This window comes from Xiphias gladius, chromosome 7 (genome assembly GCF_016859285.1).
Source record: "Xiphias gladius isolate SHS-SW01 ecotype Sanya breed wild chromosome 7, ASM1685928v1, whole genome shotgun sequence".
Taxonomy (NCBI): domain Eukaryota; kingdom Metazoa; phylum Chordata; class Actinopteri; order Istiophoriformes; family Xiphiidae; genus Xiphias; species Xiphias gladius.
Genome location: NC_053406.1, coordinates 23,862,281 through 23,874,937, shown reverse-complemented (window position 1 = coordinate 23,874,937; position 12,657 = coordinate 23,862,281).

Genomic DNA, 12,657 nt, shown 5'->3' with positions numbered 1-12,657 from the left:
TGATTACGCGGTTTTCCAATTAACGTGCCACAGGCATTTACAGTGCAATTTCAATTCCTTGTGCGCCGTTGCCTTAACCCAAACTGAAACGAAGCCTCACTGTGTTCAGAGGTAATAAAGTAAATAAGCAGAAATTCGTAAAAAGGGAAAACATCCATGGCCTAATTTTATTTGCTATTTCACAAATAGGAGGGATTAAAACAAAAATGAGGCAAACAGAAGGTATGCTGAAAACCCCCTCAGGAGAAAAGACTCAACTGAGCTCTGGATTAAACATTTACTGTATGCTGAAAGTGTTGGATCGGTCATGTTGCTATGCATGTAAGCACGGTGGTTCAGTGGTTACTGGGACTTCTCTCAGTGACATACATAGATACTGTAGGCGCACAGCCCTGCCTTTGCTTATATAGTTAGGATGAGTCACATTCAGTATGTGGACAGTTTCAGGTAAGTGCAGCTTTTCTTGTTTAAAGAATAATGAATAATAATAATTCTGCCTCCTACATTTGTGCTTTCAACCTCCTTGAGTCCTTGAGGATCTTTCAGGGGTTCTAGCAAAAATAAGGCAAGGTTTGATCATGTTGCTCTACTTTAAAACAATAAATATTATACAACTCGGTATACAGTTATTGTGTACATGAGGCTCCTCGAAGTAAAGGGGTTTTAAGCCATAACGGATTATTTGCATTGATAGTCGTCGTGTCTATCGGAAAACTAATGGAGCTGACTGGCATGAACATTCTTGTTAAACTATTGTATAATTAACTGGTTGAACTACTGTAAATGCTCTTTGTGTCTTGAGAACGTAAATCTTTCAGAGATACTGTAAGACTGAAAACTCTAAGACAAAGAACTGATGCCCAGAAGCACTGGAGAGTACAGTACCCTTGGATCTTTACACAGAGGACAGTCTGCAGAATAATAGTAAGAACTCTAATAATATCTGTCTTTACAGGGTGAAAATGGACATGCTACAGTACAGCTTGTCAGAGGAAAACAGTTTCTCCCTGTGGTGAGGATACCTTATGATACATAGCATTTTGAAAGTTTTATAATGACTATTCTTTCAGCTGGGATCCACACTTTCATTCTCTTCCCTACTACCGAACTGCATGGTGTGACATTGAAATATCTTTTCATCCCATTGAAAGATTCATAACGACGTTTCATGATGACAGGTTCTGGTAGCACGGGTCAGCGCTATTCAGACCACGAGTGGCTCCCCGTGGATAAGCAACGGGCGGCGGATGTAATGGAAAAGAACATTCTTCCTTGCAAAACTGTATGAGGGGACCAACAGCTTGCTGCGCTGCACTAAAGACAAAAGTTGAAAAAAAAAAAAACACGTCTAAATGTCCTACAGACAGTCTAGTCGTTTTTTCATTAGCAAGGCTCTCCATATGCAAAACTCTCTTTTCACCGTTTTATTTTAATAATGAAATCTGCCTTAAATGTACATCAAATAATTTAACTTCAAAAGCTCCACATAGCTGAGATTTTACATCATTTGTGCTGAAGTGCAAAACTTCAACAAAAGGCAACAGGATGAGAAGGCAGATACAAATTACCCCCCCCTCCCGAACTGAATAAAATTTGACCAAAACTGCATATCAGGATTTCCCGATTATATGAGTTACTTCGACTGGTTGACACTGTCAGTTCATGTGTTAAACTCGTTCCTCTACAGAATCCAAAGAGAGCACCACTGCGGGAACCGGCTGGAGTCGCAAATAGGCAGGTGGTGTCTTTTTATAAATGCGGCTCGCTATATTAAACCTATATTAAAACAACCTACATCACACACACAGGCTGTGTTCACCACACTTGGATTCTATTTACAGACATGTTTAACAAGAGAGCTACATTATTTCACAGTGTGTTATCCAAAAGAAGCTTGCTGAACCAACATAAAGGTCCATCTTCACTACTGAAAAACAGATCTGGTACGTTGGTACAACTGGGTTGCAAATATTTAAATACAAAAATTTAAGTAGCAGTTAAGATTTATAAAAATGTTATGTTTGGATGTAAATCTAGTTTACATAGGATAGCAGAGCTATCAAAGTATTTTGAAAACAAAACATTTGTTGGGCAATTTAAAAAGGTTCTGTCTTCAGAGAGCAGGATGGATGGAGAATGCACAGGAAAAAAAAAAATGGTTCTCTCTGCAGCTACCGTTGAAATTCTCCTGGGTCAACTGCAGCTTGGTGAAGAAGCACTGAAAATGATCAAGGAGTCAAAGTATCACCTACAATGTTTCAAGCTTTTCCAGGTTGTATGCTGAGGGCGAGCAGCTCATCTTCATATTCGCCTGGAAGCTTATATAATTTTTCAAAATGCTGATTAGCAGCTCTTGCTTTCGCGGTTATAAATGGCCTGGGATATTAAAATGAACACCTCCGTCCTACAAATCTATTTACTGTATGCTGACGTGGAAGAGTCCCAAAAGTGAAATAAATATATTCCTTCTCTCTCATAACAGTGGCATTAATGAACAAAGCATCTGGTCCATCCTTTGTGCATTTCTCAATACAATTTAAAGTGGACCTATTTTGCTCATTTACCAAGTTTAAGATGGACATCCAACATTGTAACATTGTGTGTGTGTATATATATATATATATATATATATATATACACACACACACACACACACACAGCTCAAAAAAATTAAAGGAACACTTTGAAAACACATCAGATCTCAATGGGGGAAAAAATTCATGCTGGATATCTATACTGATATGGACTGGATAATGTGTTAGGAATGAAAGGATGCCACATCGTTTGGTGGAAATGTAAATTGTCAACCCACAGAGGGCTGAATTCAAAGACACCCCGAAAATCAAAGTGAAAAAATGACGTGGCAGGCTAGTCCATTTTGCTGAAATTCCATTGCAGCAACTCGAAATGGTACTCAGTACTGTCAAGTGCCCTCACGTGCTTGTACGCATGCCTGACAACGTCGGGGCATGCTCCTAATGAGACGACGGATGGTGTCCTGGAGTATCTCCTCCCAGATCTAGACCAGGGCATCACTGAGCTCCTGGACAGTCTGAGGTGCAACCTGGCGGCGTCGGATGGACCGAAACATAATGTCCCAGAGGTGTTCTATTGGATTTAGGTCAGGCAAGCATGGGGGCCAGACAACGGTATCAATTCATTCATCCTCCAGGAACTGCCCGCATAGTCTCACCACATGAGGCCGGGCATTGCCGTGCGTCAGGAGGAACCCAGGACCCACTGCACGGCTTCTCCAGACCCTTTCACGTCTGTCACATGTGTTCAGGGCGAACCTGCTCTCATCTGTGAAAAGCGCCGGGCGCCAGTGGCGTACCTGCCAATTCTGGTGTTCTATGGCAAATGCCAATGGAGCTCCACGGTGCCGGGCAGTGAGCACAGGGTCCACTAGAGGACGTTGGGCCCTCAGGTCCCCTCATGAAAAGTCTGTTTCTGATTGTTTGGTCAGAGACATTCAGACCAGTGGCCTGCTGGAGGTCATTCATTAGGGCTCTGGCAGTGCTCATCCTGTTCCTCCTTGCACAAAGGAGCAGATCCCGGTCCTGCTGATGGGTTAGGGACCTTCTACGGCCCTGTCCAGCTCTCCTAGAGTAACTTCCTGTGTCTTTGAATCTCCTCCATGCTCTTGAGACCGTGCTGGTAGACACAACAAACCTTCTGGTGATGGCACGAATTGATGTGCCATGCTGGAGGAGTTGGACTGCCTGTGCAACCTCTAGGGTCCAGGTGTCGCCTCAGGCTACCAGTACTGACACTGACCCCTAGCCAAATGCAAAACTAGTGAAAAACAGTCGGAAAAGATGAGCAGGGAAAAAATGTCAGTGGCCTCCACCTGGAAAACCATTCCTGTTTTGGAGGTCGTCTCATTGTTGCCCCTCTAGTGCACCTGTGGTTAATTTCATTAACACCAAAGCTTCTGAAACTGATTAACAACCCCCTCTGCTACTTAACTGACCAGATCAATATCCCAAAAGTTTAATTGACTTGATGCAATACTCTGATTAAAAAGTGTGCCTTTAATTTTTTTGAGCAGTGTATATATGACAAATTAAGGGAAAGCATAATAGGTCCCCTTTAATTTGAGGGCAGTGGTATGCCTTAACTCCATGTAGTTTTTCTAATGCTACTAAATACAGACATTTTCTGCATTTTTATCGAGAGGTCATTTTGAAACTCTGCATAAATGTTTAACAAAAGAACAAGGGCTGATGTTAAATCTTATTCACAACAAAATTTTTAGCCACTGAAGTTTAAAAAAAAAAAAAAACAATGCTGGAGGAACTTCACTGTTAACAGGTTGTTTTGGTGAAATGATGTTTGGGGCTCTCTTTGGATGGAGCCACACCGGTGAAGTGTTTTGGTGAATAGATGTAGAAGCATGGAACTACAAGTTTGGTTGTCAGAATCAGTATCAGGGGAGCAAAGAAAAAAAAATAGGATTGTTGCTCACCTATTTACTTTAGCTTATTTCTGTCCCTGAATTACTTAGTTCAAGATGTATTTTTCAGTACTGGCCTCTGCTTTAACAGGCTGTCTGCATTTAAATTTTTTTTTCCCCTCCGTCCCCCTACAAATTTCAGCCAATCTGTACAATAGTAAATACTGATTCACTCAAACTACTCTAAGTTTCAAAAACACTGTGCACCTGGCAACCGGATGTTGATTACACGTGAACTCATCTAAACTGAGCAATCATGCAAAATTTAGATATCGCTACGGCAACATGATAAATTCGAACGGCCATTGTTCACTGATCACGAGTCCGACATTAACTCGACTAACATGACATTGTAGAAAGTTTCTTTATAAAAAAAGTCTTCTATTCGCTGGCGGGATTTAGGTAATGTGAAAAAAGTCATGGCAGCAACGAGACAATCTGCGTGACTATAACTATTTGCATTTGATGCAGATCAAGGTGCACATTTTTTTTTAAAAGTTCTAAAAATTTTTCTAATTCTAAGAAAACAACTAATCTAGAGCTTTTTGTGGCCTTGGCAGAGCTACGACCCGTCTGTGTGTTTTCCAGTTCTCCCCTCTTCTGCTCTACAGCAAAGCACTCGAGGCTGCAGCTGGGTTCATCTCATCATGACTGATGAAGTCACACTGAAATGTATGCACGTCTGTTGCTTCTTTTCCTCTCTCCCTACCCTTTGGTTTACAGTGTGGGCAGCTCCACTCCAGCTCTTTCTGCCAACTTACTGTATATAATTGCCCGACTACAGAGAAGTGTGAGTGTTCTGAACGTCTCTGTGGGATGCACACGTCAGTATGTTCACTCTTCTTTCAGCCGCATTTAACAGCCTTCGCCATGTTCTTTGATATCACTGACATTTTTAGGAGCCACAAAGAGAGAAAAAAATAAATAAAAAACAAATAAAAATAGTGACCTCATTACAATCTAATTTCACGCACTCTTCACTGATTAGATGTGATAATAATGAAATACACGAAGCCAATAGTGACAGGCTTTCTGGGAACAAGCTGATTTATGGCAATATTGTTTACTTTGCTCGGTAAAGGGCTCCATCTTTTATTCACCGTCATCTGTTAGATCATGTATCTGTCAGTGTAACCTCTCAAAATGCATGAAAGGATTTATGGAAAGTTCTGTGTGCTCAAACAAATGATGGATGACTGACAGACGTAATTATTTTCAGCTTTATTTCATTCATTTCGTTAGTGTAACCATGCCAGAATTAGACAGCTAATTTAAGGTCTCTATATTATAGACATCTCAGTCCCTATAGGTAATATGACAGATTTTTCATTCAATTTCATCTCCAGTAAGCAACAGTATATCTGTTGATATCAAATGTTAGCAATAATCCAACAGCACCATTTCAGCATAACAGCATAAGATTTTTATACGTTTAAATCTATTGTTGTGTGTTGGGGTTGTTTCATGATCACAATAAACCAAGGCCTGTTGTGTCAACTGTCATTTTTCAACTATGAAATTAGAAGAATGGAGCCTTGATACTTAATCTTAAGGTCTGTTTGTAAGGTCACAAAATCAATTGAACATAGTGTACGTGAACGAGATGAAGCCTTTGTGTATAACGGCTTGTCAGAATGTGCTGGCAGAGCTGCTGTGTTTGATTTCTAGTTGTTGAGTGGATTGACCCCCAAAGAGGAGAGGAAGTATACTGTCTGTAAACACACATTACTAGTACAAAGAGGCAGCGGCGATGTGCTTCTGTTTCTTCCCTGTGTGCCCCACTGAGCACAAGGCAATTTCTTTTCTTCTTTTTACTTCTCTCAGGTGTGCCTGGATGTTTTATTGCCTCACTCTGAAATTGCTTAAGGACAAAACAAAAAAAACAAAAAAAAAAAAAAAAGTGCCAGATTAAAAAAAAAAAAAAAAGAAAAAAAAAATCTTGTAGACACTGAAACACAATTGTAACATGCTCATTACCCTCTTCCTCAATTTGCCTATGTCAAATATACAAGCACCAGGTGTTTTAAGACGAAACAAAAAATACACTGAAGGGGAAGAGACGAAGTTTGACATGTACATTTTAGCAGAAAACTGTGGAAATCACTGAGTAATCAAACACAGGAAGAGGTCAGAACCTGGCAGATCCCTGTGGGGAAGGAGAGTGCTTTTGCAATTGCTTTCTCATGAAGCTTTTTAATCAGAGAAATGGGGGCCGACACTAGATTAGCACCTCTGGACCATGAAAGCACAAGTTGGCGACATACAACTTGAAGCAGTCTGACATAAAACTCAATTAGCACAATGCAATGTCATGCAATGTTATCATTATTTAACTTTTATATTAAAGCATCTGAGCCATTTCTGCAGCTCTAGCAACTCTGTATTTTTTTTTCCCCCCCCACACACTTTCTTGATCACATCCAGAAATTCAAATTTGCCACAACACAATCCTGACAATGGGAGCTGACAGTGCTTAGAATGAAATAGATGAAAATTAGCAAAACATCTAAGTATGCACTTTCATCATAGAAACACTGCTTTAATCTCACCAAAGAGGATGTTTATGCTAGCTATGCCTCAAACCACTTTTCATCTTATTAGCTCAGACGGAAATTTTTGAAAGCGAGAGCTGAAAAGGGCTCTCACAGGAAGATGGCAAAAACACTGCACATCAAAAGAAGGGAAACGACAACTTATTTGACAAATCATCCTGATAACAGCTTGCTACTGCACCGAGTTCCTGAGAGAACGTGGTTTGCATACAAAGCACACTCACTTTCAGACATTCAGTCATAATCATCCAAACAGCACATTCTGTCTGTGAGCTGAGTGACTCAAGTACTGTAGCTGTTAGACATCATCTGTTTGAGGCAAATTCATCTTTTTGACAGGTGACAGCGGAGTCTCTCTCTGTTTTGGTTTTGATTTGTATAGCGATTTGATGACTTTACAGTCCTGCATTTGAAATAAATGAGCTAAGGGGAGACGTGTCTGGCTGTTGTTTGACTACATGCTGCATGTATTCAAACACTTTGGTTTTTGGTTTTTTTTCAAACAAATTTATGGTATGTATCATTTGATACGAAATTTAGACCCCTTTCATTTGCTCTTTGTCAGTCAGCGCCCCATCCTCCATGCCAACAACAGTATATCCCAGAAACGTAATCTTTCCTCTACATTTTTCTCCATCTTTTAATGAGAATCACACACCCTCATTGTCTGTTTGATGTGCCACACAGTCTGCATAGCTCGTGGGATGTGCGGATTGAAAGGGGAAGTTAACATTCACAGACGAGGACACACAATCCTCAAATTCGCAAATTCACCACAAGTGTACTCTGATAAGTTTTCTGAAAAATATATACGACTGAGATACAACAGGACCAATAATGGCTTCTTGGATTGGAAACTATAAAGGGAAAAATATATTTCAAATAACTTTTATCTTTCACTGTCAAAACTGAGACGCAGTCGATCCTTTGAAGTGTAAAATTTCCCTTAGAGTGTAAACAACTCTCTCCCATCTATGACGTTTACCTCTCCTGTTTGTGCTCGTAATTTTCTACATGAATAAAGAAGCTGCTCCTTTCTCCCACTGGCTAGACCCTGACTGAAGTGCAATCTGTTATAATATCAACTCAAGCCCCCGTTGGCAAGCATCATTAGCCTCCGCTCTTTCTTGCATATTTAGTGCTGGCACCATCCATGTGGCAGTAGACAGCATTACAATTGATTCTGCACAGTAAGATGATTAGTGCTTAGAGTGTGATACTGTTCTTTACACTGAATTTCCACTCTTGTCTGACCATTACAACCCCAACAAATTCAATTATCAGTAAAAGAATCTTCTCTACTTATTGCTGGGGACGGAACCAAATCCTCAACTTTTGATTTTTCCATTTCAAGGTTTTAGCCAGTGCTTGTTTTCTGCGGTTCCTCATAAAAGATGGGTCATTCCTTTGAAAAAAAAAAAAAATCTCGCAGGATGCTGGTGAAGAAAGCTGTGACAACGTGTAAAAGCGAGATGCCTCTTCCTCTGCCAGTCAGCTTAGTATCCTGGTGCCGCTGCTAGCTGTGCACCTCACACTAGCACGCTGTAGGTAGGGAGACTGGCTTAAGATTTCACACACATCCCTGTCATGAAAGATTGAGCATGCGGGAGTCATTGAAATGTATTCATGCTCACAATGTAGCGGAAGCACGGGGCCACAGTAATGGTTGTCAGGGGCTGGTATGCCTCAGTGAGCTGAAGACGACATTTTCTGTCTCACTGGTTGCAGGGATGCTTGAGTTATATAACCCCGCAGGAAGCCACAGATGAGAATGTCACATGTGAGCCCTGATAAAATGCTACATTTAGTGTGTGCGCCATGAAGAGCCTCACACGGTCCAAGTGATTAAATAAAAGCTATGTTTTTGTGTTTTATACAGGAGAACAAGGTAACATTTACTCCACGTATCTCAGCTCTCTTCTGTGTGTGACACTAATTCCATAGGATGCTGGCTACGGTTGAAAAATATATATTTTTTAAAAGTATCTGGGAAGGTTTATAAATTTAACATATTATTGTAAATGTTGCTGGAAGCTTGGACACGTTTTGACCTTGAATTGCACTTTTGAAACCATAAGAGCCCGTCTGAAGTCTGTTTTCTTCCCGGACCAGCAACAGCACAACGCAACAGCCATGTTTGGTTGTGTTAAAGGGGGTCTCAGGTAACACCCGTCTTTTCCTCTGCAGGATTTTTTAATAATATCGTCGCTCAGGTTAGGGTGTCCTTTTCAGAGATGCAAATGTTGTGAAAGTGGGATGAATGCATATCCGCATGCTCCAGTTACATAATGAGGGGGGGGAAAAAAGGCAAACAATGTCAATGGAAAGTTTGTTGCGGAGTGCTGGATAAAAGGAAACAGTCCAGCATGTCACTGAGGGAAGGTCGCACGGTCGTTATGCCTCTTGGTTTGGAAAGATTTCTTTGTAGAAGCTATTTTCTTTTTTATTCTCATGACCATAATTACCATCATTTAACAATGGCCAGGGCAGAATTTCAGTGTGCCTGGTATTCGATGAGACGATGCAGAGAGCCAACCTGACCTTGATTCATTTAAAGTCGTTCCCCAAACCTCAGCTCAGGGGGCAGCTTCAAGGGTCTTTGAGGTTGCCCCTGAGAGTCTGCATTGAAATGAGGATTTTGTTTTTGGCAAATGGAGGTGCTAAGGATAGTATGCTGTACAGAATGTTAAGCTCCCTGGGACGATCCCGTGATTCTGGGCCATACGACCAAAACTGAACTGACTTTCATAGTGAAATGACTAGTTAATTATTTGATTGGCCAACTGACAGGAAATTTATGAAAAAAAACAAGAAAAACAACTCAAATCGTAATAATACGTTGTCACTAAACAGCCAGAAGATGACACGTTGGTTTTTTGCAATGCACATTTGTCCATTTCTGGAAAGTTAAAAACTAAACCGTTAGTATTAGTAGCATTAACGCAATTTTGGCCGAACTGAAAGAACAGGAAAGCATCTTGTGATTCTGACTTGGGTGCTGTTTATGTATTATTCCTAACTTCTCTTGCTTTGTTACATATTTGGAGCAGTTTATCAATAAATTATGCCAGATACAAACAAACAATATAGGGATCCTTTTTTTAAAAAAAATCTGAACTGATAGTTTTAGTGTTGATGTTGGGTCTTATTTCGTTGTAAATGCCAGTGGTGGTAACTTTCCAGCTACCTTGCAACCGATTTGTTGATATTTCTGTAGTTCTTCTCTCACCAAGTGAGAGATATTGCTGCTCTAAGAAATTCCCGGCATCTCCTACTGGGAAATTTGCACAGCAGTGACTGTCACTGTTAACAAGTGCGAGAAGTTTATGAGAGACATAACATTGCATCATTCTCACTGCTTAACAACTACAGTATATAAGCAGTGGTAGTCGGGGTAATGTGACAAGGAGGGTAAAGTCACTGACGAGGACATGGACAAGGAAAGTCAGTGCCATTCTTGTTCTTATGAGGAGCCTGTTCAAGTTTGGTTGTCTCATCCAAAACCTGAATAGGGTGCTTAGACCCGAAATAAGAGCTGCATAATTTGAAAGCACGGCGCACCTGCTGAAACCAGGCAGCCGAAAAACAACAGATAAAAGTTCGGGTGCATTCAAGAATGTGTTCTGTGTGACTGGCTGGGTCTTCCTAGGTCACAGCAAAAAAAAACATTCAGGGCCTCTGATCTAAAATGTTTCTACTTGGACATCTTTGACACTGAAAAGTATGGGATATTTGAATAAGGTATTTCTTCCAAGTCTTAAAGAGCATCTGTGATCTAGGTTGAGCTACAGCCTGTGAGTGCAGTATGCGATATAAATGCCATTTATCACGAGTAAAGCGTTCTGTGGTTGGCGTTGGCTCCGTAATTACTCTTGACATTTTTTGGTATTCTCCAAAACTTTTAAAGGGTGAAATGCAGATGGCATAAAACCCCTGTCATGAAACCAATATGAAGTAAAACAGTGACACATTTCACATTTTGGACTCTTACCTCTTCAGATTCCAACTGATGAAGCGAGGCAGACATTGTAGTCCTGACAAACTAAAATATTTTGCTGTTTTTACCTACAGTGGTTCAACGGTTAAAAGATCTGCGTCACTTTATTTACCACCGTGCCGTCATCTTAGCTAAAACAGAAAGTTTATTTTAAATAAAGTATATGCAGCCAGAGTACAGGAACTACTCTACTAAAACAGACAGGAGTTTAATTGCAATTTCCTAACCAGGAAACCAGAGAACTACTGTGTGACTCAGGCTTTAAAACCAGAGTTGCTCATTAAAATATATTTCCCATTTTGGTCTCTAAAGTGACCGCAAGAATGCCGAGGGCAGTTTCTTGTGAATAAGGGAATATTTGATACAGTAACACACTGAAATTTGCTGAGTCACATTAGACACTGCAAAAACCATAGCATACAGCAAAGCACCCACAAAACTGTATTAATGAGATCATGAACACAGTGGAGACAGATTGCCATTCTATTTTTGTAAAGAATTTTAAAGTATGCTCAAAGAGAAGTATGCTCAAACGGGACAAATAATGGAGTAATAAAGATCGCATTTCGTCCTGCTCCAAAGTTAAATATGTAAATGTCTGCAAGCTTTTAAGCACCAGTATATGAGTCGACATTGGTTTGCCTTGTATTCAGATTTAGAAATCTTCCACTGGGATAACACTCAAAGCAGGAAACCAAATTGACCTTAGTGACAGGATAAATATTTTTTGGTTAGACCTCAACAGTGGGGCCAGCGCTATAAACACCTGACAGACTGAGATCAGTGATAAATTCATACCATTGGTGAGTCGAATGCCGTGTGACTAAGTGAAGTAACACCATCGGGTGCTTTTTCAAAACGAAACAGTTTCTACTGCATCATCAGGGAGGTGTTCACAGGCAGTGTTGCCACCTTAGCGCCTTCGTCGCCAGATTTACCGACTTTTCTCACCCCATTTAACAACTTCTCTTCACAAAGGCACCTAGAGACAAATCTAGTGACTTTTTGGACAACCTTAGCTACTTTCCACAGAAGAAAGTTGCCAGCATTGCCACACGAGCACGACGCTGAGGCACACCTCTCTATGCGTCTAATTCCATTGACAGCTGGGAAGCTGATACAGATGTGAGCTTCTAACTTTCTCTCTCATTGCTCATTTTACAGGTAAATACAGCTGAAATCACAACACAGCTGTTCTGTGTGTGGTGATTTTGTCAGACAACATCGCGGTTTATAAAAATCAGGATTTTAGCAGTGCAAACGGCTTGGAAGGGACTGCTGGTTAACATGTCATCCGACTGGGCCACGTTTCAGTCACTATTTCATACTTGTTCCATTTCCATCAACAAAAACAGAAAAACGTAGATGAGAACAGCTTTATTGGGAATTTGGCCGTATTAAATTACTGTATATGTCAGCACAGAGAGTAGGAGGGAAACCAGCAGATAAGGGGCGGTCGAGCCACATACTAGGTTTTGACCCAGTCTCGTTTCATTCTGAAGACCAAGCCGCAGGACATCTTGACATCTAAAAAGTAACTTTGCTTTTAGAAGTTTTGTTGAAATTTATTGGGGTTTTTTTTTTCTACCTTTCCCATTTCCAGTTGTATTCAGGCATTACAAGCTACAATTTTCTGCTACGGGTGATGAGGT